General features: G+C 40.0%; 1 long non-coding RNA gene across 3 annotated transcripts; it reads right to left on the bottom strand.

Moving 5' to 3' along the window:
- Positions 1 to 4,412: 4,412 nt before the first annotated feature.
- On the bottom strand, positions 4,413 to 9,745 carry LOC132711105 (uncharacterized). Of its 3 annotated transcripts, XR_015731369.1 has the most exons (5): positions 9,635 to 9,745; positions 7,535 to 7,573; positions 7,165 to 7,220; positions 6,958 to 7,051; positions 4,413 to 5,158 (listed from the first exon to the last, which is right to left on the bottom strand). It is a non-coding gene; the product is annotated as an uncharacterized LOC132711105 (long non-coding RNA). The 3 variants fall into 3 exon arrangements; XR_015731368.1 differs by lacking the exon at positions 9,635 to 9,745 and having other exon boundaries at positions 7,535 to 8,120; XR_015731367.1 differs by lacking the exon at positions 9,635 to 9,745 and having other exon boundaries at positions 7,165 to 8,120.
- Between the last annotated feature and the right edge of the window lie 15,533 nt (positions 9,746 to 25,278).

Raw genomic sequence — 25,278 nt, forward strand, 5'->3', positions numbered from 1 at the left:
TTTTGATGTTTTGACCATAGACCAGTAGCGATACTCCCACTCATTGCTTTCTTTTGGCAAAGTTGCTGGTGACGGGGGTTTTTTTTGCAAAAACTGAACAAGGAAAGAATCCCCATCATTTTGATCCCTATTGAGTCTTTGTGGAAAGAGCTCCAAGTTAGTCTCCCCCCCCACCCCCCGCAGAATGTTTAGATAAGTTTTTATTTCAAGAGTTCTGTGATCAGACATGTCTTCTAATTTTGATGTTTGGGTAGCAAACCAGGAGTATTAGTTATCAGAAGAAGCTAATTTCATATACTGTCCTGGAGAAAGGAATAAGCCAGATGTTCAGACTGGATTTGGCATTTTCATCCATCTATTGAGTCCTTCCCAACAGACATGAGATAGGCAGAAGTTAATGTTTGATGGTTTTAGAAGTATTGTCACGGGATGTAAGCTATTGCGAGTAAAAGCAGCCTTTTGCAATCGGTTGATGGAGATTTGGTCAATGCCAATGGTGTCCAGGTGATGCTCCAGTTGTTTTGCGATTGCACCCAACGGGACTATTACTGTTAGTACTACTTTTGCTTTCTTTTACTATAGTCGTTCTATTTCTATTTGAGGGTCTTTGTATTTTGTTGTCTTCTACTGTCTCCAGGTACTGCCACATCCACTATTCAGACTTTTGTCTTTCTTATCGACAGTTGGCTTGTTATATGGCAGATGCCTGCCTGTCTGTTCGAATTCTGAGTCCCAGAGCACTTTAGCGTCTACATTTTATGGTCCCACCTGTTCTTGCTGCAGACAAATTGTATTTCTTTCAGCTCTTGCAATGCACCTTTGTTGCTACTTTTGTCAAGCCATTGTTTGTAGTCAGTTTGTGCAATCTTCTTCAGCATTTGCTGTCCGTTGCTGTATCCTGAATTCTGGCTATGTATGCATTTGTTCTTAAGGCTTAGTCTTGTGCAGCCAGAATTAGCCCCAAATCTCTTTCTTCAACTTTCCTGCTCTTAGCCATTGCCAGACCCTTGTAATTATCTGCTTTGCCTATTTTAAATGTGCTGACCATGCACTTCTTTGTCTTCCCATGTTTTATTTCTGTTCTTTATCTGTTCATTTTTGTAGCCCAATTTGGTCTCAATTAAGTACTCAATAAGTCTTCCTTGTATACTAGGATCTTTATCCTTTCAGTGGATCTTTAGTCCTTCAGATTTTCTTCCAATGCTCTTTTTTCTTCAACCATTTGATGTACTTATAACATTTTACACCCATTTATTTTCCTTGGTAAATAGAGTCTGTCAATGTCACTATAATAATGAAGGATGTGATTCATGTCATTATTTTTCTGGTCTTCCTATACATGGCCTTTAGTTTTGCTTGAAGCAGTCCATTATTCCATTTCTGTATCTAATGCTGTAGGGCAATTTTCTTTCTGTTTAGGTGGAGAGTTTGTTTTCAAGTAGATGGTGTTGGATTGAATCAGCTACCACACCATTTAGTAATTTGAAAGTTGTTGGCAAGCAGGCTTTTTATTTATTTAGCTTACAACATTTGTACATTGAGTACCAGGGAGTCTACAATGTTATTGTTAGTTTGTTTAGTTCATGCCCGCGCGCTATCCAAGGTGCCATGCAGTGGGCGAACTAGCTCCATACAGAGTGACTAACATTATTCTGTGGGAACGTTGGCGTCATTCCGGACTTTTTCTCCAATGATTTCGCTTTGCATTCAGGCAGGTCTGGCAATCGTTAGTTTCTTGCTGTCACATGAAGCGCCATTAGCTTCCTACCGGAGTACTATCTATTTACTAAGTAAATAAGTGATTTATTATTTACTAATTATTTACTAAGTTTAAAAAAAATAATAGTTTAAATTTATTATTTACTAAGTAAATAAGTGATGGAATGCTGCCGGTTTAACAACCAGTTCGGTGATAGCACACTTTGCGCATGCGTACACAATTTTACAAATACTAACCACCTGTGTTATCATTTGGGAGTAACACAGCTGAGGTGCGGCAATCCGCTCTGCCGCGCCAATCAGCTGAGAATATAAAAGTAAGTAAAGTGTAGGGGCAGGTGGGAGGGCCGGCCTGATCATCAGAGCGAACCGATTCGCTCCCAGCTGATTGTCAGAGCTACTGGTTCGCCTGAACTGGTCCGAACGAGTAGAATCCCACCCGATTTACTTGCATTTTCCATGTTTTTGAACTGCTAGGTTGGCAGAAGCTGAGGGGAGTAATGGGAGCCCACCCCTTCACATAGTGCTAGGGCCAGAACTGTAGGAGTACAGAAAGCAGATCTTTTAATAGCTTTAAGCTATTGAGTTGCCATAAGCAGGTCTGTAGTTCCCTGGTGCTGCCCCTTTTACTGGATATTTCATTATCAGGTAGATTTTGCCAGATGTTAGCCACTTTTCAATTTCACTCCCTTGCAGTATGCTGTTGAACTGCTTGGCAACCAGCGAGTGTTAGACCAGTCAGATGTTTCAACCAAAAAACATGTAGTTCATCTTTACTTGGTGCTGACCAATTCTCAATCTTACTTGCTCTTTTGTCTACCATTTCTGTTGTTACTATATGTTCTTTCATTTCAGTTTTTTTAAATTCTTATTCACCTCCTTTAACCAAGCTGTGTCCTTGTTGTATTTCGCTGGGTTATCCCATATTTGCACCCAGAAGTGCACTGTCTTCCTTGTCAAGTATTGACTGATTCACTGCAGTCTCTTCAATTGATTGGTTGGTAGATATGTTTCTGATTGGATTGAAAATGGAGATACTGCCTATAGTGTGTAATTTGAAGTTCATGTCTGCTGATCTTCTTGGCAGGAGGCAGAGGGAGTCCCAAAAAAAGAGTACAGGTGTCTTTGAAATTGAGATATAATTCACTGAAATAGATTAAAAAGAATAGAATAGAATAGAACCATGTTAGTACAACCCTGTATTTAAAGAGAAACCACATCTTATATTGAAAGTTATTTTTTCACTTAAATACTTAAATTTCTAACACATTAAATCAAACAGCATTTTTGGCCAATCAAAACTAGCCAAGTTGAAAGAGACAATAATTTAAGATGATTAATAACTTCTCAGCAGAAATTATCAAGATTTTTTTTTTATTATATTTGCCTTTGGAACAATTCAGCCAAGCATATCAAGACAAGCCATCTAAATTCTACTTCTAATTATGGAACCTCCTTGGCTCTTCCATATCCCTGGTATAGAATTCTTCAAAATTTGAAAATCTCAGAAAAACTCATGAAAAAATTCAGAAGAATTTTTTTTCCAATTTTTTTTTTGTATGACTCCAATGTAAATCTCCTATGAAACAACTGTCTCTCAGTATGATTTTTTCACATTGGTTCAATAAATGTGGCGTCTCATTTCTGTCTTATATTTGGTTAAACATTTTTGAGTAGATATACCCGGGAAATCCTGGGAATATCCTTAGAATCTATTGCGAACTTATCTTCTCTTTGTCTCATCTCGAACATGGAAGATTTTGCTGTTGTGCAGAAAATCACATGTTGTGTAGGACCTGGTGGCTCAGCAGACTAAAAGCATTGTGATTAACACCAGCTGTCTGCAATTACTGTAAGTTCGAATCTCACCAGGTTCAAGGTTGACTCAGCCTTCCATCCTTTCTAAGGTAGGTAAAATGAGGACCCAGTTTGTGGGGGCAATAAGCTGACTTTGTATAAATATACAAAAGTATGAAGGCTATTGTTTAACGCATTGTAAGCCGCCTGAGTCTCCGGAGAAGGGCGGCATATAAATTATATTTTTTTTAAAAAATGCACATATGTAATAAAAATGTAAGTTAACCATGAAACATTCAAACATGAAGTCTTAATTTAGCAACATTTCTGGAAGTTTTCCCATTTAATTCAGTAGCTCTCATCTTAGACTTTTTTAAAATATATGTTACATTTCATCTTCTGGATTCCTTTTATCTTTTTTTGTTGTACTTTTTGAACATCCCTCACCAAGACTTTCCCTTGTCTCTTCCAGATATTTACCTTTTTACCTTTTAACTGTTTCTTTTTTAGGGGGAATTTTCTCCCTTTCCTTTCTACTCTTTTTACATTCCCAAAAAAATTTCTATATTATCTTATTTTTATTTTTTAATATTTTCTCTTCAAAATTGTTAACTTCTTGCTTCTCGTTTACAATTCCCTCTTCAAACACCTCTTCACTTTCTTTTTCTATATCTTTCAGTGAATTTTCTGTTTCTTTTTAACTAATAAAGATTCACACATACTTTTAAACATCAAAATTAACTTCATATATCTGCAACTCAATTTTGTAGCAATCTTCCATGAGAGAAGGGAAATGAAACAAAATCTCAGATGTAAAACACAGTCACTCCTTAAATGTTCTCACAAATCATCTTCTGTATAATCAAGGTCAAGTCTTCCAGCTAGTATTTCTTCTGTTTTATCTATTTAAATAGAGTATTACAGTACTTTTTCTTTCCTCCAGCAGATGGCACTCTCTGTTTCTATTCTGTTACAAAATAGTCTGTCACGTCTGATTAATTATCAAAATATCCAGAAACTTCCTCTTGGGCTTTTTGTATTACAGTCTCCGTTTTTTCTTCTTTCCACATGTGTTTTCCCCCCCAAATGCTAGATAGCCACTAGTCCAAGCTCAGGAATTTCTTTTAAGATTCCAATTTCAATTTTTTCTTGTATAAATCGGCAATTATCTCACCCAGTTCTAGCACTCTGTCCAAATGCTGCTCCAGCTCAATTCTTGGGTCTGGTTGTCCCAGCTTCAAGGTGGCCACCATAAGATGGCCACCATCCCCGCTGCTGCTTCGGGAGAGCTGTTTCTGTTCCTGTGAGGAAATTGCCAATTCCTTGCAGTCCACAAAACGCCTCTCCTTTCTTCTGCAAGAGGGCTATGGCCTCTCCTATCCCTGCAAGAGGGCTATGGCTAAAAAGCTTCCCAGCAGCAGTTCATCCGGCTGGATTTCGCACGGCTCATCAGAGCCCGTTATTTTCAAGTCTGTTCCTGCTGCGCCATCAACCGGAAGTCCTCTCATCTTAGACTTTAAGTATGAATTTCAGTGGTGCTATTTGATTTTTAAAGTTTTCTGAAAGAAGAGTTCCATTCACTTACAACATAATTGTACTCCCTTTCTTGCCTTCTATCATTGCTGTCAGCATCTCCTAATCCCTGGGGGAAGGGAGCATAAGACAAAACAAAATGGCTATAAATGTGTACTGATAATGGTACTTAGCTGGGTAATGAAATATCTGCAAGAAAACAACCAAGCTCAGAGAGCACCAAGGACCCCACAGTATAACTTCTGTATCTGATTAAAACTTAATATATTTTCTTCTCCCCTTCCTTGTATGTAAAATTGCTGTAATTAACAGTAACTGCTTTCTCATTACCAAGAATCAGAATCATATGGCTGGTAGGGACCTTAGAGGTCTTCTAGTCCAACCCTCTGCCCAAAGCAGGAATTCTTATATCATTCTGGACAAATAGATATCCAATCTTTTCTTGAAAACCTCCAGTGATGGAGTACCCACAGTTCCGGGAAGCAAGCTATTCCATTGATTAATTGCCTTACTATCACTTCTTGTGATCTTGATACTATCCCCTGTTGATGCAGCCTCGAACTGCATTGACTTTTTTGATAGCTGTAGCACACTGCTGGTCCAAGTTAAGTGGTGGTCCACTAGGATACCTAGCTTCCTCTCAGTTACTACTGTTGAGCCAGATAGTGTCTATTCTATACCTCTGCATTTCTTTTCTCCTGAAAATTTGCCAAGGTCCCCTTCCCATCATCTAGATCAGTGATGGCTAACCCTTTTGCCATCGCATACCAAAATCAGGGGGAGAGGTTGCACGCGTGCCCACATCCATAATTCTATGCTCCCCACCCCCCCGACACGTGCGCACAACTCCCCCGCGCTTTCTCTGCTTTTGGCACGTGATAGTACGGTGGGCCCGTTTTTCGCTTTCCCCAGGCTCCAGAGCCTTTCTAGAAGTCTGGGGAGGGTGAAAACAGCCTTACACACACACACACACGCGCGCACACACACAGAGGCCCTCTGGAGGCCAGAAACAGCCTGTTTCCTGGCTTCCGGTGGGCCCAGAAGGCAGGCCTGAAAATCAGCTGGCTGGTGCACATATGCATGCCGGAGCTGAGTTTACATGCCCATCGATAAGGCTCGCCATCATGGATCTAGATCATTGATAAACATGTTGAAGAGCACGAGCCCAAGAAAAAAACCATTGCATGCTTCTCTCCAGGTAGATGTAGTTTCATTGAGGGCTGAATGCTGAGTGCGGTTGGTCAGCCAATTGTGAATCCATCTGGTGATGGTACTGTCTATCCAATATTGTTCTATCTTATCAAGATGTACTGTAGGCTGTGGTCTATTTTGTCAAATGTGTTACTGAACTCTTAAGTATATTATATCCACAGCAGGGATGAAATCCGGCAGGTTCTGACAGGTTCTGGAGAACTGGTAGTGGAAATTTTGAGTTCGGAGAACCGTAGCGGAAATTTTGAGTGGTTTGGAGAACTGGCAGATAGCACCTCTGCTGGCCCCAGACTGAGGTGGAAATGGAGATTTTGCAATATCCTTCCCCCAGGAGTAGGGAGGGAATGGGGATTTTGCAGTATCCATCCCCTGGAGTGGGTTGGGAATGGAGATTTTGCAGTATCCTTCCCCTGCCATGCCCACCAAGCCACGCCCACAGAACCGGTAGTAAAAAAATGGATTTCACCACTGATCCACAGCATTTCCTTTATTCATTAATTTAGTCCACTAATTAGGTTACTAATTTAATCACAGTTTTCTATTTATATAGTACCTATGTTTTCATTTTTCTTTTTCCAGCTCTGGCAAAAAAATAACAAAATAACTAGTACTTGTAAAGCTAAACTTAACAAGAAATAAATCACTTTTGTTTTTAATATGAAAATAATTAAAATGTTAAGTTAAAATTAAACTCACATCCTTGACTTTCTCTAAATTTCTTTTTCAAGGGTTTGTTTTCCTCCTCAAGGCTTGCAACTTTTCTGCCTAAGAATTTGTTTTCTTCTTCCAACTAAAATGCAGAAATTACAAGAAGCGTTCATCAATTATAGAATACAAATAAGCAGACAAAAAGAGACGCTTAAAACAGGATTGTAAGGGAAATGAATTATTTACATCTCTTACCATGGCATTTTTCTCAGCTATCTTTTGGTGTTTTTCTCTTATTACATCTCCTTGTTCTGTATTTTTATGGAAAAACACTTGTGCTATTACACAATATTCATGACATTACATATTAAGCCACCAATGATATAGCAATTTAAGACTGGTCATTAAAAATGGCACAGTGCATTTAAAATGTAATCTTGTGTGTAATTAGCATAGGGAAACAGATCTTTTTGCATCTGATTCCCATTAGCTTAAAGGGAGCCTCTCCCAAAGACAGTAGTTCTGAAGGAAGGTTTTTTTCCCCTCTGGGTACAGAGGAAAGACTGCCCTTCTGTCCCCACTTCTACTACAGGTACCTACAAAAACAATATGGTTGGTTACTCACCTTTGTCTCTTTGATGTTGCTTGTATTCTGGAGATAGTACTTGCAAAAAAAGACATTTTGAACATTGAGGGCAAACCAACTACAGGAGGAGAATTTAGTTATCCTAGTTTTCAAAATAATTTATATACCATATGCCTTTTCAAACCAAAATGTTCATATTTGTAGCTGGGACAAAGTATGGTGAATTTAGATTTTTAAGCAATCCTTATATACACTATTACAAATGAAACTGCTGAGAATAATTATTTTGCTCTATTTGTAAAAATCTGTCAGGAATAAAAATTTAATCCTCTAGCTCTAAATAGATTTTTAAAAATACTAATCTTGCATATAATCCTTCTAAGAAATTGTTTTATCTGAAAACTGGGATCTGGAAGGAACTATATTAAAATTTGATTTGAATTCTTAATACATATGATATGATGTAGGCAAAACTGAATTTGCTTGGGATTTTATTGATTTATTTGTTTATTGGGGAGGGGTGTGTCTGTTGAAGCTGGTGTGAGGACAAAGGAGCAGATTTTGATAGGCTACACAATTTGCCAGATTGTATCCATATTGTTTGAAAATAGCATGAGGACCCTCACTAATTGTTCATTTAGAGCCTAACTACAAGTACTAGCTCAGGAGTTTCACCTGGCACATCCAGGGGATTTGCAACTGGTTATCATCAGTATATCAGTGATTCTACATTCCAAATGGATGGATGACCTCACCTCAGCAGCTTCATGTACTCAAGTGAGCAGCCACTAGATTACTTCAACCTTATTTCCATCAACTGGACCATCCACTCAGGAAGTAGCAGAATCATTACTTGCTCTCAACTTCAAACCCTTGAAAGCAGCCCAGGATACTTTGCTTAATAATAATGAAGGCCCCCTAGAAATGTAAACGAACCAAGAAGGATGCACGTCTCCAAGCAGGTCCTGAGACTGTCATCCACCAGGGGCAACCAGTGCAGTTTCTGCCCAAGTCTTGAATCCCATCACTTTTTCTACAATTTCCCTAAAGAAATTGCCAAAAAAGCAGATAATGTGTCTAGCCAGATGTAATAGAACTGATATGTGCTCATAGTACCTAACATTATAAAAGACTCTCAATTCACTTCTCGACTCCATACAGACAGTAGATGTGCTGTGCTGCATGAATGTGGCCATAGTATCAACCCTATGGTTTGGCATGCTAATATTTCTTTCTGCCATTTTCCTTCCCAATTCAAAGGCCCTTTTCCAATCCATAGTCAATGCATATGGACTGAGAGGCTGCCTTTCTGAAAGTTGCTTTTCCTTCTCAGGTGTTTTGTTTGTGCAGAGGGGACTGTACTGTACCTTTTTGTGCACAAATGAGGATGTAAACAAATGGGTTTTGTTTATCATGGGAGCAGGTATATGGTAGAGGGGACAGCATCCCTTCCACCATTTTGCCTCCACCTGTCATAGCCAAAAACAGTAGGAAGGGGGACTCTCTCCCCTGCCCCACTACTTTGGGCCATCCACCTGGTGTATTGAAAAAGGGGTGAAGGACACGCTGAACCTTCTCTAGTGCTAAAAAGGGACAAGGGATAATGAAGCGACAATGTTCACTAACTGTTAAGAACTGCCCATCTCCCCCCCCCCCCGAGAGACTATAGAAGTTGTACAAATGAAATATTAAAAACATAAGCACCATATATAAAATTTAAGAGAGGCAAGCAATGTTAAAAATGAATTAGGAAGAGGGATTTAAGGACTCTAGCCAGCCCTACAATTATGTGCTTTCCTGTGCACCACAAACAAGGCCACAGAGCCATGTTTCCCAGCCTTTCTGGAAAGCTATCCTGTGGATGTGTTTAAATTGAAGATATTAACACAATTCACCAAGAAAGGGCTTGAAAGAAGATGTAGAAATATTTTTAAAATATTCGGGTTCAAAAGTTATTCTAAAAATTATTCTAAAACAATTTTGCTTGTTCCTACATTCTTCTGATTCCTGTTTTATTTTATTATTATTTATTATCCTTATGTCATGTTACCTGTCAAGTTACCGCTTTGAATCCTAAATCCTAGAGTCAGACATACAAGTTTACAAGTAAATAAATAAATAAAACAGAACATCTCTTACCTCAAAGAGAGCTTTCCCTGCATAATATCGGAATGTCTCCATGATGAAGTCAATGTCCTAAACTAAACTAATCCTAACTAAATTAACAAATATATCGTGAAGAAATAAACAAATAAATAAATAAATAAATAATTTTATTTCTATACCGCCCTTCTCCCGAAGGACTCAGGGCGGTGTACAGCCAATTTAAAAACACAAGACACAACAATAATTAAAAATTAAAATAATTACATAGATTTGGCCGATTTAAAACCCCAAACATTTAAAATACCCCAATTAAAATTATTAAGTTGATAGCCCGGCCTGGCGGAACAACAGGGTCTTCAGTGCGCAACGAAACACTCGGAGGTCGGAGATCTTGCGTATTTCCGGGGGCAGTTCATTCCACAGGGCTGGGGCTCCCACAGAAAAGGCCCTCCCCCTGGGTGTCGCCAGCCGACATAACTTGGCTGATGGCACCCTGAGGAGACCCTCTCTGTGGGAGCGGACTGGTCGGTGGGAGGCTATTGGTGGCAGAAGACGGTCTCGAAGGTACCCGGGTCCTATGCCATGGAGCGCTTTAAAGGTGGTAACCAACACCTTGAATCGCACCCGGAAGACCACTGGGAGCCAGTGCAGCTCGCGCAGGAGGGGTGTCACACGGGCGCAACGAGTTGCGCCCATAACCACCCGCGCAGCCGCATTCTGGACCAGTTGGAGCCTCCGAGTGCTCTTCAAGGGGAGCCCCATGTAGAGAGCATTACAATAGTCCAGCCGGGAGGTGACAAGGGCATGAGTGACCGTGCGCAAGGCGTCCCGGTCCAGAAAGGGCTGCAACTGGCGGATCAGGCGAACCTGATAAAAGGCCCCCCTGGCCACGGCCGTCATATGCTCTTCTAAAGACAGCCGTGCGTCCAGGAGGACACCCAGATTGCGAGCCCTCTCTGTGGGGGGCAAAGATTCACCCCCAATAGTCAGCGATGGCACCTGCTGACTATATCGGGACGCCGGCAGCCACAGCCACTCGGTCTTGGACGGGTTGAGTCTGAGCCTGTTCCTCCCCATCCAGACCCGCACGGCCTCCAGGCAGCGAGACATCACATCAAGGGCATCGTTGGGGTGGTCTGGGGTGGAGATGTACAGCTGAGTATCATCAGCGTACAGATGACACTTCACCCCAAAACCACGGATGATCTCACCCAGTGGCTTCACATAAATGTTGAACAGAAGGGGCGAGAGGACCGACCCTTGTGGCACTCCCCATACGAGATGCCTCGAGGTCGACCTCTGCCCCCCTGCCAACACGAACTGCGAGCGGTCGGAGAGGAAGGAGGAGAACCACCGCAGAACGGTGCCCCCTATTCCTAACCCTCTTAACCGCCGCAGCATGATACCATGGTCGATGGTATCAAAAGCCGCTGAGAGATCTAATAGGACTAGGACAGAGGAGCAACCCCTGTCCCGAGCCCTCCAGAGATCATCCACCAACGCGACCAATGCCGTTTCTGTGCTGTGCCCCTGCCTGAAGCCCGACTGGCACGGGTCTAGATAGATAGCTTCATCCAGGTGCCCGGGCAGTTGTCGTGCCACCACACTCTCAACAACCTTCGCCACAAAACGAAGGTTGGAGACCGGACGGTAGTTAGCTAATTCAGCCGGGTCCAGGGAAGGCTTCTTGAGGAGGGGCCTCACCACCGCCTCTTTCAAGGCGGCGGGAAAGGCACCCTCACTCAGAGAAGCAGTTATAATCCCCTGGAGCCAGCCTCGTGTAACCTCCCGGGAGGCCAGTACCAACCAGGAGGGACACGGGTCCAATAAACATGTGGCGGCACTAATCCTACCCAGAACCCTGTCCACATAAAGTGTGTATAAGCTCAACTAAAGTGTGTATAAGCTCAACTAAATTAAGTAAACAAGTGTGATATTAAATAAGATAAATTAACAAATAAGCAAACAAATATTGTAAACTAAACCTAAGCTATATAAATGCAGTTAAATAAAAATAAAATCTAAGCTACCAGTCCGCAATGAATAAGGATCTGTACACTCAGCGCGTGCACAGAGAAAAAACTCTGTGAATAGCTTTCATTCAGCCCACCAATAAGTTTTATTTACTTCTCCTTTGTGAGCTTATCTATCTGTCAGCACTATTATGAAGCATGACCTCAGAAAGGAAATCAGCAAAGCACGCTGATCAGCTGAATGAATGTTACTCAAGAGTTTTATCTATTTTTCAATATTGGGAGAAACGTAAGTATACAATCCTATTGATGCATTTGGTGGAATCAAAGGATGACCTAACAAGAAAAATGTCATAGAAAAAATAGTGTCATTGAAGAAAGGAGGAAGATCTCTGGAGAAATATGCACAATTTAGACTGAAAAAGTGGTGCAGAAGTGAGTGAACAGAATTGGAGAGATGTCCAATTACAGTATGGCTCTTGCTCCACCATACTTTATTTGCCCATTTCTCTTGAAAGAACTTCAGGGCAGCTACGGTTCTACATGTGGTGGGTCTCAGGACACGTGTCTTCTCAGTTGTGATGCCCTCTGTACAGAATATTCTTCCCAAAATTAAGTTAGCTCCATGCCTTTTGATTTTTGAAAAAGCTTTAAGAACAGATTAGGTGACCAGGACTGAATTTGAAGGAGCAGTGGGAGAGAGTTTGGGCAGCACAGAGATTTCTGAGAGCTATATCAAGAGATTGCACAGCGCCAAGCTAGATGGGGGAGCAAGGAAGAGGTTCAGGATAGGTAGCCACACGCTTAGACTCTCTCAGGGCATAGCTAGTAGTTAGGAGATTATAGCTCAAGTTTGACAAGATTCTGTCCATTAGTTATAGGAAAGAAAGGATTCATATAAATAAACCAGTCATTGGAGTGCAGTTGCAGCGTGTGTGGAACAGTGGGGGATATGGAGTTCAGCACTTCGAAATATGATGTCATTGTCATCAGTGGGGCTCAATTGATGCAACAGACTATTTCCCATGCTTAAAATGGACATTTATAGCATTCATTTTATATCAAAAACAGGTAGTCTTTGACTTACAACAGTTCATTTAATGACCGTTACAATGGCACTGAAAAAAAATGACTTATGGCATTTTTCACACTTATGACCATTGTAGCATCCTTATGATCATATGATCAAAATTCAGATGTTTGGCAACTTACTCCTCTTTATGGCGATTGCAGTATCCTGGGGTTATGTGATTGCCTTTTACAACCTTCTGAAAAGCAAAGTCAATAGGGAAGCCAAGATTCACTTTAAACCGTGTTACTAACTTAACAACTGCAGTAATCCATTTAACATAAGAGCCTGGTGGCTCAGCAGACTAAAGCACTGTTATTAACATCAGCTGCCTGCAATTACTGCAAGTTCAAATCTCACCAGGCTCAAGGTTGACTCAGGCTTCCATCCTTTCAAAGGTAGGTAAAATGAGGACCCAGATTGTGGGGGCAATAAGCTGACTTTGTATAAAATATATACAAAAGTATGAAGGCTATTGCTTAACGCAATGTAAGCCGCCCCGAGTCTCCGGAGAAAGGCGGCATATAAATCAAATTAAAAAAAAAAAAAACAACTGTGGCAAAAAGGTTGTAAAATGAGGCAAAACTCACTTAACAACTGTCATATTTGGCAACAGAGATTTTGGGCTGCTTTGTGGTCATAAATCAAGGATTAGCTGTATGTATTTCATGAAAACACTTTGATGCCCAAAGTGTATTCATATGACAAGATGAGTCATGATGATGCCATTATTTAATTCATACTACATAATGTATCTTAATTATACAGGGTGGGTTTATGCAACAATATAGACTTGTGTTAATTTGCTACTTTTTGGGATAACATCTAATACATATTCATTGTGGTCAGACCAGGGGTGGGTTCTAAATTTTTTTACTACCAGTTCTGTGGGCGTGGCTTATTTTCTGGGCATGGCTTGGTGGGGGGGTTAATGTGACTGGGTCGGCGTGGCGAACTTTTCTTTTTCTTTTTACTTTTAAAAGCATTTTTTCTACAACCTTAAGAGGTTGCAGAAAAAATGCTTTTAGAAGCCTCTGACGATCAGGCAACTCAGCTGGGATCGCCAGAGGCTTTTAAAGGCATATTTTTTCTATAACCTTTTCGGCTGAAGAAGTTGCAGAAAAAATGCTTTTAAAAGCCTCTGACAATCCCAGCTGAGCTGCACGATCATCAGAGGCTTTTTTTTTACTTTTAAAAGCATTTTTTCGGCCGAAGAGGTTGTAGAAAAAATGCTTTTAAAAGTTAAAAAAAAAAAGCTGCTGATGAGGTGGGCGGGGTTAGAGAGTGGCAACTGGGCAGGGGACCGGTTCAGGGGCGTGGCCAGTCAATGTTATTACCAGTTCTCCGAACTACTACCAATTTTTACTACCGGTTCTTGCGAACCAGTGCAAACCGGGAGCAACCCACCACTGGGTCAGACCTCACAATAATGCTGCCCAACTCATACCAAATTAGGGAAGTCTAGATGAATAGCCTGAATAGCCTGAATAGCTTTTTTAAAAAAATATTAAATTAACAAAAATATTAAAAAGGTTCAAGATCTGAACACTGTGCAATGGTGTGAGTTCCCATTACTTGCCCCAACTCCTGCCAACCTAGCAGTTTAAAAGCATGGAAATTCAAGTAGATAAATAAGTACCACTTCAATGGGAAGCTAACTGTTCTCTGTGTGCCTCAGCGTAGTCATACTGGCCACATGACCACAGAAGTGTCTTTCAACAATGCTGCTTCCTTCTGCTAGGAAACAAAGATGAGCACTGCCCCCTAGGTCTGGACACGACTGGACAGGGGAAATCCATACCTTTTTTTATAAAGAGGAGAAAAAAGGTAAGAGAGAAGAAACAAAAGCATGCAGTTATTTACAGACATACATATTTCAATTAATTAATGCCCTAATTTATTGCAGACATCCATAGTTGATCTATAATAATCTATAAATAGTTTGGAGCTACCGTATTTTTCGGTGTATAAGACACACCTTTTTACCCCCCAAAAGGGGGTGAAAATTTAGGTGCATCTTATATGCCGAATGTAGCCCTGCCCACCCACTGGCCCCCACCCTTTGGCCTGTGCCTCGCAGCAGTTACCTTCTTGCAAGCAAACAGCAAGAAAAAACAGCCCCTTTCAGCTTCAGCATAGGTTAATTAGCACAAGTTGATTAGATTGGCCTCCTGACTCTCAGCTGATTTGCTCTCAGCTGTTTTGTGCAGGGCTCTCCTGCTTGCTGCAAAAAGTGCTGGAGCAGATTTTTTTCCCTAGCTATGCTGAAAAAACGAAACTGAAAGTAAAGCAGGATCTTTGCTGCAACGTGACAAAATTAGGCAGAGAGAGATTTTTCTCACCAAAAAAGGTAGGTGCAAACAATGGGAAATTTAGGGCAAAAGAGGAGAGTTCAAGATTTTAAAACACAAAAGAAAGAAAGCTCTATTTAACTAGGGAATTGTAATAATTGAGATACTATTAATTGTATATTGTGTTGAAAGCAGAAATGGTTAAGTTGTGGTTTGGAGGAATATATGGGGAAAATTATTTGGTTTATTATTATTGGTAAATATAATTAATTGATTTGTAAGAAATTGGATTGCATGGAAATAATTGGAATATTCATGTTTATATTAATATACAAAAAACATAGTTATAACTAACTGATTTATATAAAAATATTGAATTTGTATTAAACAATTGTAATATTAAATAATTAACCAATGTGAGGATGGATATAAAAATAGATGACAATGGGAAGGGGTATAATATAGAATAGAAGGGAAAAATTGAATTTGATTAAGATTAGAGATGAGAATGAAGGGTAATATTGGTTTTTTAAAAAAAATAGATGAGGAATAAATATGGCAAAAAGGAAATATAGAAATTGTAAATTTAATTGAAATGACTAAACACTGTTTAAATTTGTGAACCAGCCAAACACTCTGTTCAAAGAAAATACATTGTATGTTTGTATGTGTGTTTGTCTAAAAAATTAAAAAAAAACTTTTTAAAAAAAACAACAACCAAAAAAGGTAGGTGCATTTTATACTCCGGTGCGTTTTATACTCCAAAAAATACGGTATATGTTTGTCTTTCTGGTGTTGAACAGTAAGTTTTTTTGATTCTAAGCCCATTTTCTTTGTCCAAAAGTCAAAGAAAAATATGTAATCCAATATCTATTGATTTTTTTAAAAGAAAAATCTCTTTATTATTAAGATACTTAAGTAAAAACAAAAAAGAATTGCATGTACATACTTAATGAACTTCTAAAAAAAAAAATTTAAGAGCAAAACAACCAAAAGGGAATTTTAAAAAATAATAAAAAGTGTGTTCTAGAAGCAACTCTTCCTCCACCAACATTTTTTCTCCCAGATACTAATTGCTACTTATATAGTTTAATCCTACTGGATATTATTAACTCATATCGCATTGGATCATTTTAATGTTATTATTAGTAGTGAAACAAGTTCCCCTGTACTAGGACTTTCTCATTTCTAAACAACCCCACATATTTTAAGCTTGCCTTGCTGTGCCATGCAGTGTATGCAAGTAGTCCTCACCTTATGACAACTGAGTCCAAAGCTTATGTTAAGTGAGAAATTTGTTAAGTGAGTTTTGCCCCATTTTACAACTTTTCTTGCCAGATCTATTAAGTGACTCACCAAAGTTGTTAAAATTAGTAACACGGGTTGTTAAGTGAATCTGCCTTCCCCACTGACTTTGTTCATGAGAAGGTTGCAAAAGGCAATCACGTGACCCTTGGACACTGCAACCGTCATAAGTATGAACCAGCTGTCAATCATCCGAATGTAAATCATGCGACCAAGGGGAGGCTGCAACGGCCATAAGCGTGAAAAATGGTCAAAACATCACTGTTTTCAATGCCGCTGTAACTTCGAAAGGCCACTACACAAACTGTTGTAAGTCGAGGACTACCTGTATAAAGCTACCCTTACTACGCGACTTAGGCTCAACTTTCGCTGAGAATAGAGAGGGTCAGTTTTTCCCTTCCCTTCCCGTCTCCCATTCTTGCGGCCGAGCCTGAACTTCTCCTCACGCAGAAACCTTGAAAAGCCCTACTCGGAGCGTCCTTGTAGGCGGAGGGAGGGGCGCTTTGCCGTTGAGGCGGAGAAAGGCCGGCAGCTCTTTTTCTCCTCGGCCTCTGCTGGAGGGAAGAGGCTGGCCAAGCGGCAAACCCAGACCGAGAGGAACTGCAGCAACCGCCGGGACTCCCGTCTCGGCCCGAATGAAGGAGGCAGCGGTTGGGCGAAGCCGTTCTTGTGTTGTGGAGGGCGGGGCTAGCGGCTTGCGCATATAGGATAGGATGGCCTGGCCTGGCTTGGCTGCCTAATGGGCCAGTTGGGAGAACAGGGCAGGCGGTTACCGGGCCGGTGGAAGGAACAGCCTAGCGTCCCCCATTTGGGGAAGGTTAGAGGAGGAGGAGGGCAGAGGGGAGCTGAGGAGAAACTCAGTCTCGACGGAGCGAGGCGCTTATAAACTGCCAGCCATTCTGCTTCCCCTTTAAGAGACTCGAGGATGAGGGCGGGGCTTGGGATTCGCCGTTTCTTGAGGTTTGCCTGGAGATTCCCAGTCCCTTGCGAGCCTCGGCGGTCTTCGGACCGTTCGTTGGTGAAGGGAGTCGGCATAACCAAGAAACTACTGTCAACCGTATTGAAGAATTAGCTTCAATAAATAAATAACCCATTTAATTAAATAACCCTTTTTTTAAAAAAAAAAAATGAAAGTGGCTCATTAGCCACTCAAAGGAAGTTAGATGCAGTGGGATTGAGAGAATAAAATAGAACAGAACGGAACAGAACTGAACTGAATTCTTTATTGACCAAGTGTGATTGGACACACAAGGAATTTGTCTTTGGTGCATATGCTGTCAGTGTACATAAAGAAAAAAATAAAATACATTCATTAAGAATCATAAAATACAACATTTAGTGATGGTTACTAATAAGCAATCAAATTGTACTAGGAAACAAATAAAAACAATATAAATTTAAAGATGCAAGAAACCTGGTTATAGTAATAAGTGGAAGAGATAGACACTAGTAAGAAAGCAGAATAATAGTAATACAGTCTTAATAAATTATTTGACAGTGTTGTGGGAGTTAATTGTTAAGCAGAGTGATGGCATTCAGGAAAAAAACTGTCCTTGTGTCTAGTTGTTCTGGTGTGCAGTGCTCTATAGCAGTGATCCCCAACCTTTTCATCGCCGCGGACCGCTCTCTTCCCAGGATCCTTTGCGCTGCAGCGGCCGGCGGCCCGGTGCCGGCCCAGGAGCCTTTGCGGAGCCTTTGCGCACGGCCCAGGAGCCTTTGCGCTGCAGCGGCCGGCGGCCCGGTGCCAGGTACTCCACGGCCCGGCACCGGTCCGCGGACCGGGGGTTGGGGACCACTGCTCTATAGCATCGTTTTGAGGGTAGAAGTTGAAACTTAAGCAAAAGAGAAAGAGAAGAGCAAAAATGGATGGATAGATGAATGAATGAATGAAAAGTTTGTATAGAAAAATGGGTGACCTATAAAGAAGTGGGGTCACTGGATCAGCTGCTTAGGGTCCTTCAGATGAGATGGGGAGCTGCACAAATCATTATCATCATCATTGCAAAAGCAGAAAAAAAATCAATTTACTCAATTATTTTTAATCTCCTGCTTTTTCCTTACAATCTCTTACCTTGGTCTGTACTTATACAGTCAGGTCCAGAAATATTGGGACGACGACACAATTCTAACATCTTTGGCTCTATACACCACCACAATGGAGCTGGAATGAAACAAACACAATGTGCGTTAACTGCAGACTGTCAGCTTTATTTTGAGGGTATGTACATCCAACTCAGGTGAACGGTGTAGGACTTACAGCAGTTTGCATATGTGCCTCCCACTTGTTAAGGGACCAAAAGTAATGGGACAGAATAATAATCATAAATCAAACTTTCCCTTCTTAATACTTGGTTGCAAATCCTTTGCAGTCAATCACAGCCTGAAGTCTGGAACGCATAGACATCACCAGACGCTGGGTTTCATCCCTGGTGATGCTCTGCCAGGCCTCTACTGCAACTGTCTTCAGTTCCTGCTTGTTCTTGGGGCATTTTCCCTTCAGTTTTGTCTTCAGCAAGTGAAATGCATGCTCAATGGGATTCAGGTGAGGTGATTAACTTGGCCATTGCATAACATTCCACTTCTGTCCCTTCAAAAACTCTTTGGTTGCTTTTGCAGTATGCTTTGGGTCATTGTCCATCTGCACTGTGAAGCACCGTCCAATGAGTTCTGCAGCATTTGGCTGAATGTGAGCAGATAATATTGCCTGAAACACTTCAGAATTCATCCTGCTGCTTTTGTCAGCAGTCACATCATCAATAAATACAAGAGAACCAGTTCCATTGGCAGCCATACATGCCCACGCCATGACACTACCATCATCATGCTTCACTGATGAGGTGGTATGCTTGGGATCATGAGCAATTCCTTTCCTTCTCTATACTCTTCTCTTCCCATCACTTTGATACAAGTTGATCTGGGTCTCATCTGTTCATAGGATCTTGTTCCAGAACTGTGAAGGCTTTTTGGGAAACACTAATCTGGCCTTCCTGTTTTTGAGGCTCACCAATGGTTTACATCTTGTGGCGAACCCTCTGTATTCACTCTGGTGAAGTCTTCTCTTGATTGTTGACTTCGACACACATACACCTACCTCCTGGAGAGTGTTCTTGATCTGGCCAACTGTTGTGAAGGGTGTTTTCTTCACCAGGAAAGAATTCTTCAGTCATCCACCACACTTGTTTTCTGTGGTCTCCCAGGTCTTTTGGTGTTGCTGAGCTCACCGGTGCATTCATTCTTTTTTAGAATGTTTCAAACAGTTGTTTTGGCCATGCCTAATGTTCTTGCTATCTCTCTGATGGGTTTGTTTTGTTTCTTCAGCCTAATGATGGCTTGCTTCACTGATAGTGACAGCTCTTTGGATCTCATCTTGAGAGTTGACAGCAACAGATTCCAAATGCAAATAGCACACTTGAAATGAACGCTGGGCCTTTTATCTGCACATTGTAATTGGGGTAACGAGGGAATATCACACACCTGGCCATGGAACAGCTGAGAAGCCAATTGTCCCATTACTTTTGGTCCCTTAACAAGTGGGAGGCACATATACAAACTGCTGTAAATCCTACACCGTTCACTTGAATTGGATGTACATACCCTCAAATTAAAGCTGACAATCTGCAGTTAACGCACATTGTGTTTGTTTCATTCCAACTCCATTGTGGTGGTGTATGGAGCCAAAGATGTTAGAATTGTGTCGTCATCCCAATATTTCTGGACCTGACTGTACATTGCTCATCTCAATGGAACTAGCATGGTATGTCTCTATATAAGTATATTGAGATTATGGCGTTACCTGGTTCAATTTTTCTTTACTATATGTTCCTATTCTAAAAGTGTATTTGTCTTTAACTTTTACAGTGAATTGGATGAAGTGGCTAATAAAAGTGAAGAATTTTATTTCCGAGCTTCAGCTTCATGGATTTTCCAAGATTTAAATTTCTGCGGACAAATGCAGTGTCAACAGTTGTTCCTCTTTAAGTTTAAAAGAAAAGAAATCGTGGACTCTGCCTGAGAAATTACTTTCCCCTCTCAGGCATTTCCAATGGTACAAAAGTGTAGAATAAATGAACATATTAGGGTTTTTTTTTTCCTTTTATGGGCGATATAGTCTCCAGCAGAGGGAGTAAAAGGACAGCTTCAGGGAGCTGAGATAAAACAGGACTGGGGGAGAAAGCTGAAGAGAAACAGGTTTGAGGGGGAGTGGAAAGAACAAAGCTGCTGAGATGGAAAGTGGCTGCACTCCCTCAAAAAGAAAGAGAGAGAGAGATTGTGAGATTGCCACCCAAGGGAAGAGAAGAGGATTCCTATTGGCCTAGAGATTCTATCCTGGCTGCCACCAGATAGGTCTCTCACTGGGCCTGAGAGCACATGTTGATGAGGCAACAGGATTGGTGAGGGGTTGTTTGGCCAAAGAGGATAGTCTTTGGGACATTTTGCTCACCATTTGAATGTTTTGTATTATTGTGATGCTTAATTTGATTTTATTTTTTAATCTTATTTTAATTAAAACTTGTAACTCCTTCCAAAGTGTATTGGTTTGTCTGGGCCGGGTCTGTCACCTGGGAAAAGGCCCAATCGCCAGTAACCCTTTCAGGGGAAGCACTACACAATCATTTTGTCAGCCTCTTGATTTGTAGGAAGCAATTATCATGGAAATGAACTCTTTTGAAAAAAATATTTTTATTAACGAGAATTTTACATAAGATTAAAAACCTAATAGGAAAAATGGGGAAAAGATATAAAAGAAAAAATAGGGACAGCAAAAGACAAAAAAAAAATCTAAAGAAGCTATTTCCAATCTTTATAGCAGTTAGTTACTATCTCCACCCTCCTAGATTGTATATCTTGATTCCCTTCTTCCCATTAACAACCCCGTTAATCAGTAAATCTGGAATTCATCCATTCTCAGCAAAAAAAGGCCATATCAAGTGTTTCCAGTCTTTTATAAATGTAGTAATGGCTTCTTCTCTAATCAAACAAGTCAATTTAGCCATTTCTACAAAGTCAGTCATCTTCACAATCTATTTCTCTATGGGTGTTTCTGTAGTTTTCCATCTTTTGTGCATATAATAGCATTACTGTAGTTACCATATTATAAAATCAGCTCTTTTGCCTTCTCTGGTTTTAGATTAGTGCTGTCAGCCGAATCCCTGGGATTTCACCAGCTGCTAGTTGTAATTTATTGATATTTGTGAAAACCAACCATGGAAGAACAGAGCTGATAGGCACTTCATCTAGGACTGCTGAGCCAGTATCTGCTACGGAAGTGCTGGTTTAAAGAAAGTTTGAAGCTACTGGTACAAGTAGCGCTTTTTGAGCCACAATCAATGAACCATGATGGATATTGCTGGAGTTTAGAATTGTAAATCTATGCACTTTGATTAAGGTATATCTTTAATAAATATATAAATATTGATAACAACCCTGATAGTGGATAAGTTGTAAAAAAAAATTATATTCACAAAAGAGCACATCACTGAATTTGACTTAAGAAACAAAAAAGGATTATAATAGACTTACACGTCTCTTACTGGAGGGGTTTTTTGTAACATTTGTTTGCATTTAATAAACTAGACTGCTTTGTGTGACTCCTGGCCACAAGAAACTGAGTATCATAGTGAATGTCTATTTTCAATCCGATTTCCCGAGTGTGCCCAGAATTTCTAGTGTTATGAAAACATACATTAACCACAATAAAGTTGCATAACAGCCACAAGGTGGTGCTAGATGAGCATCCTGCTGCTGAAGAGGCTGCGCCCTTCTGACTTCTTGACAAGGATGGAACAAGTGAAAAAAAGTAGAAAGGTAGTAACTGACCAAGTGTTCAGGTCTGGATTGGGAGGCTCAAACTTCAGTTCAATCTCAACAAGACTGAGAGGCTGTGGCTCTGAGACTCTCCTAGAACGATGACGTTTTCACCTTTAGTCTTAGATGGGGTTGTATTTCTCCAGTCAAGATTGAGCATCGACAATCGATAATAAGCATCGATGCAATCCTTAGATATGCTTATTAAATAAAGAACAGGTTGCTTATTATTAAAAATGGTGAGTGGCATTCTTTTTCGAGACAGTGAAGCATTGAAGCCACACAATTCTTTTAGGAAGTACTGAAGCCATACGTTTTTAATATATAGGGTTTTTTTCAGCGGTTCCCAAAGCATTATGTGGCTTCAGGACTTTTGTTGGGCAGTCTGTAAATATGAGCTCTTGACTTAAATACAAATTCAGTTTATTAGGAACAGAATTCATTAACTGGGGACTGCCTGTACTAACAACTAAACACCTGATGCATACCTACACTCAAATATTGTATCTTCACATAAAAGGGTTGCATTCGTGCCCTTTTAGATTTGCATTTACTGTCATTATCAACTTGTAAGCAAAATTCCTCCCTACGTTGATCCTCCCAGGATAGCTCTTCTCTCTTGGGAGATTACTAACACACCCAGGAAGTGCACATCCATAATTTTAGGAGGCATCTTTCTCTTCTCGACTGGTTACATAATTGGCTCTTTCCCTTGGGAGAATACTCAAGTTAGGATATAATAGCAGAGCTGGAAGTTGTCCAGATTTGCTTGACAGTGAAATGGGTAGCATATAAATTTAATAAACTAAGTGGCCCCAGTGAAATGCTTCAGAAAAGGCTGGTGCTTTTCTTCTATTCCTAATGACCACAGAACTGGCTTTCTTGGAGAATAAGCAATCAATAACAAAAAGTTGTGATTTTGGGTACTATCTACAAAGAATTGGGTACTTCCATCACTCATAGGGGATAAAAATGATCCTTTTGAGAACAGTCTTCTGAACAAACAGCAAATCTTGATGCTTATAGAGTACTAAGAATTATGCTCAATCCATCCAAGAACTGTCAATCTGTTCAGATGTGGGACTTTCTGTGCCTTCAGAGGAAAATACTGTATAAAAACTTGTCATCCTCAAGCAATGGTGAAAATATGCAGTCAATTTTAAGTTTTCTCCATATGCACACGTTTTTAAAAATCAAGGTACAGAATGGTTAACCTCCCCAATTCATTTTTTCCTGCATGTTGGTTTCTAAGGATTTCCTTAAATGTTAAAAATTCTTATCTCCAAGCATAACCTACCAACCTTGCCTTTTTAATCCTTAGGGCTTTAGTTATCGCACTCAATTTTACTTTTCATATTGAAGTGAGCACAGCAGCCTAGGTAATACCCAATGTATATGAATGCATTTACTTTCCATATTGAAAGTTCCAAATATGGGAATGGAATGGTTAATACATCCCAGCAGCTTCTGATAAGCACAGCTTAAGTGCTTCACTAGGCCTAAAGTGACTAAAAAACAGGTTCTTCCAAGGGCAATCACCTTCAGTGAAGGCCACCTGCTGAAAGCCTAGTGGGCTTTCTCATGTAGTTGGTCACTGCAAGAACAGACTTCTGCACTGGATGGACCAGGAATCCAGTCCAGTAGACAATTACTCATGCTTTCTTTTGAAACATCATCTTACCTGGAAAATAAAGAGCCATGAAGGTAAAGTAATTCTAGACTTAAAATTTATTTAAGATAAACTAGAAGACCAATTGTTTGCTTACAAAATTTAGTATTTTTTTTTCATTACCCAACAAGTAGTATACTATTACTGTAACATATGCAATGGAAAGCAAAACTAATCAACGTATGTGAATAGCCAGAAAGTGTTGACCAAATTAGTAATAACCAAAGGCAGCTATTTGACATAGGCAAGTAATCACTAACTATCAGTTCCAATGACAGCATAGAATTATCTTCAGTCTGTGCAAAGCTCTCTTAGCTTGGTATTTAAAATCAAAGTCCTGGCACACTTCTGTCCAAAAGTATTTTTGGGTGCAGCTCATAGGACTTAAACAGACTTTCTGATAATGCTTTCATCAATATAGCTGTTTGCCTTCTAAATTTTTCAGTGGGATTTTTTTTTTTTTTGGTCCCAGTCTTTTTAGATAAAAAATGGAGAATACCACTGGATAAAGCAGCAGTACCTTCCTCTGCCCACTTGAGACTAACAGTAAAAAATAACTTTCTGAAATTACTATTTTTCCTATTCTTTTAGACCCAAGGCTTTCATGGTTTGAAAGTAGGTTTGCGAAATACTTAGTACATGTCATTTCTTCAAATTGTTATTCCTTGAAAATAATACTTCCAAGATGTCATTACTCTTTTCACTGTTACATTTATCTAGCAGTTACAGTAGTCAAGACACAGAGAAACTGAAGGTACAATCCAAACTTTAAAACTCAAGGTTTTAGTTCTCATTTTAGAGAGCAATGCTTCACTCTCACCATAAATTCTTTAAAAATACTCAGCTGTAACAGGAGCATCAAAACAATTTGAAAGAAACCCCAGTATTTTAAGGATAGAAAAGCTTGTTATTCTGTATGTTACACCTTGTGCTGTATAGGTAAAAATAGCCAGGATTTTTTTTGACTGCATCCCTGTAGGAGACCACAAATGCAAATTAAAATTCTGAAGCTGAAATGGTGCATAGCAATGTCTTCTGTTAATGGCACTATTAAAATACCAAATCTATTCTAAGGAAATGGTACTACTGACTTCATTTACTATAGGACTTAAGCCACTAACTTTGGCATAACATCTAGAACCTGAATACAGATTACTCTCAGCACAATATTGCTTTTAAACAAAATTTTAACCGTTTAACTGGTCATGATTTTTTTGAAGGGTGTAATTTCATTTTAGAATTATAAAGGTGAAGTATAATTATCTTGGAAAATATTGTCTCTCAGAACTTACAAAGTAGGAAAAGAGCATTTGATCTTTTAGTTGATTTAATACCCATTAACTTGCAGCAATTGGCTTGAGAAAAATTCTATCAGAGGTGAATTTCTGTATCATAACCTGCAACATGATCACACAATGTTCCAATAAAAATTCCATTTAAAATGATCGAACACTAACCTATACTAATAGCATGGAAACACAGAAGTCACTGCCTACCTGTGCTTTTGAATATTAAACATGGAAAATTGAATCTACAAACTATTTTGTAGCTTTGATATACTTGAG

This window comes from Pantherophis guttatus, chromosome 1, assembly GCF_059756535.1.
Source record: "Pantherophis guttatus breed Tessera chromosome 1, ASM5975653v1, whole genome shotgun sequence".
NCBI lineage: Eukaryota > Metazoa > Chordata > Lepidosauria > Squamata > Colubridae > Pantherophis > Pantherophis guttatus.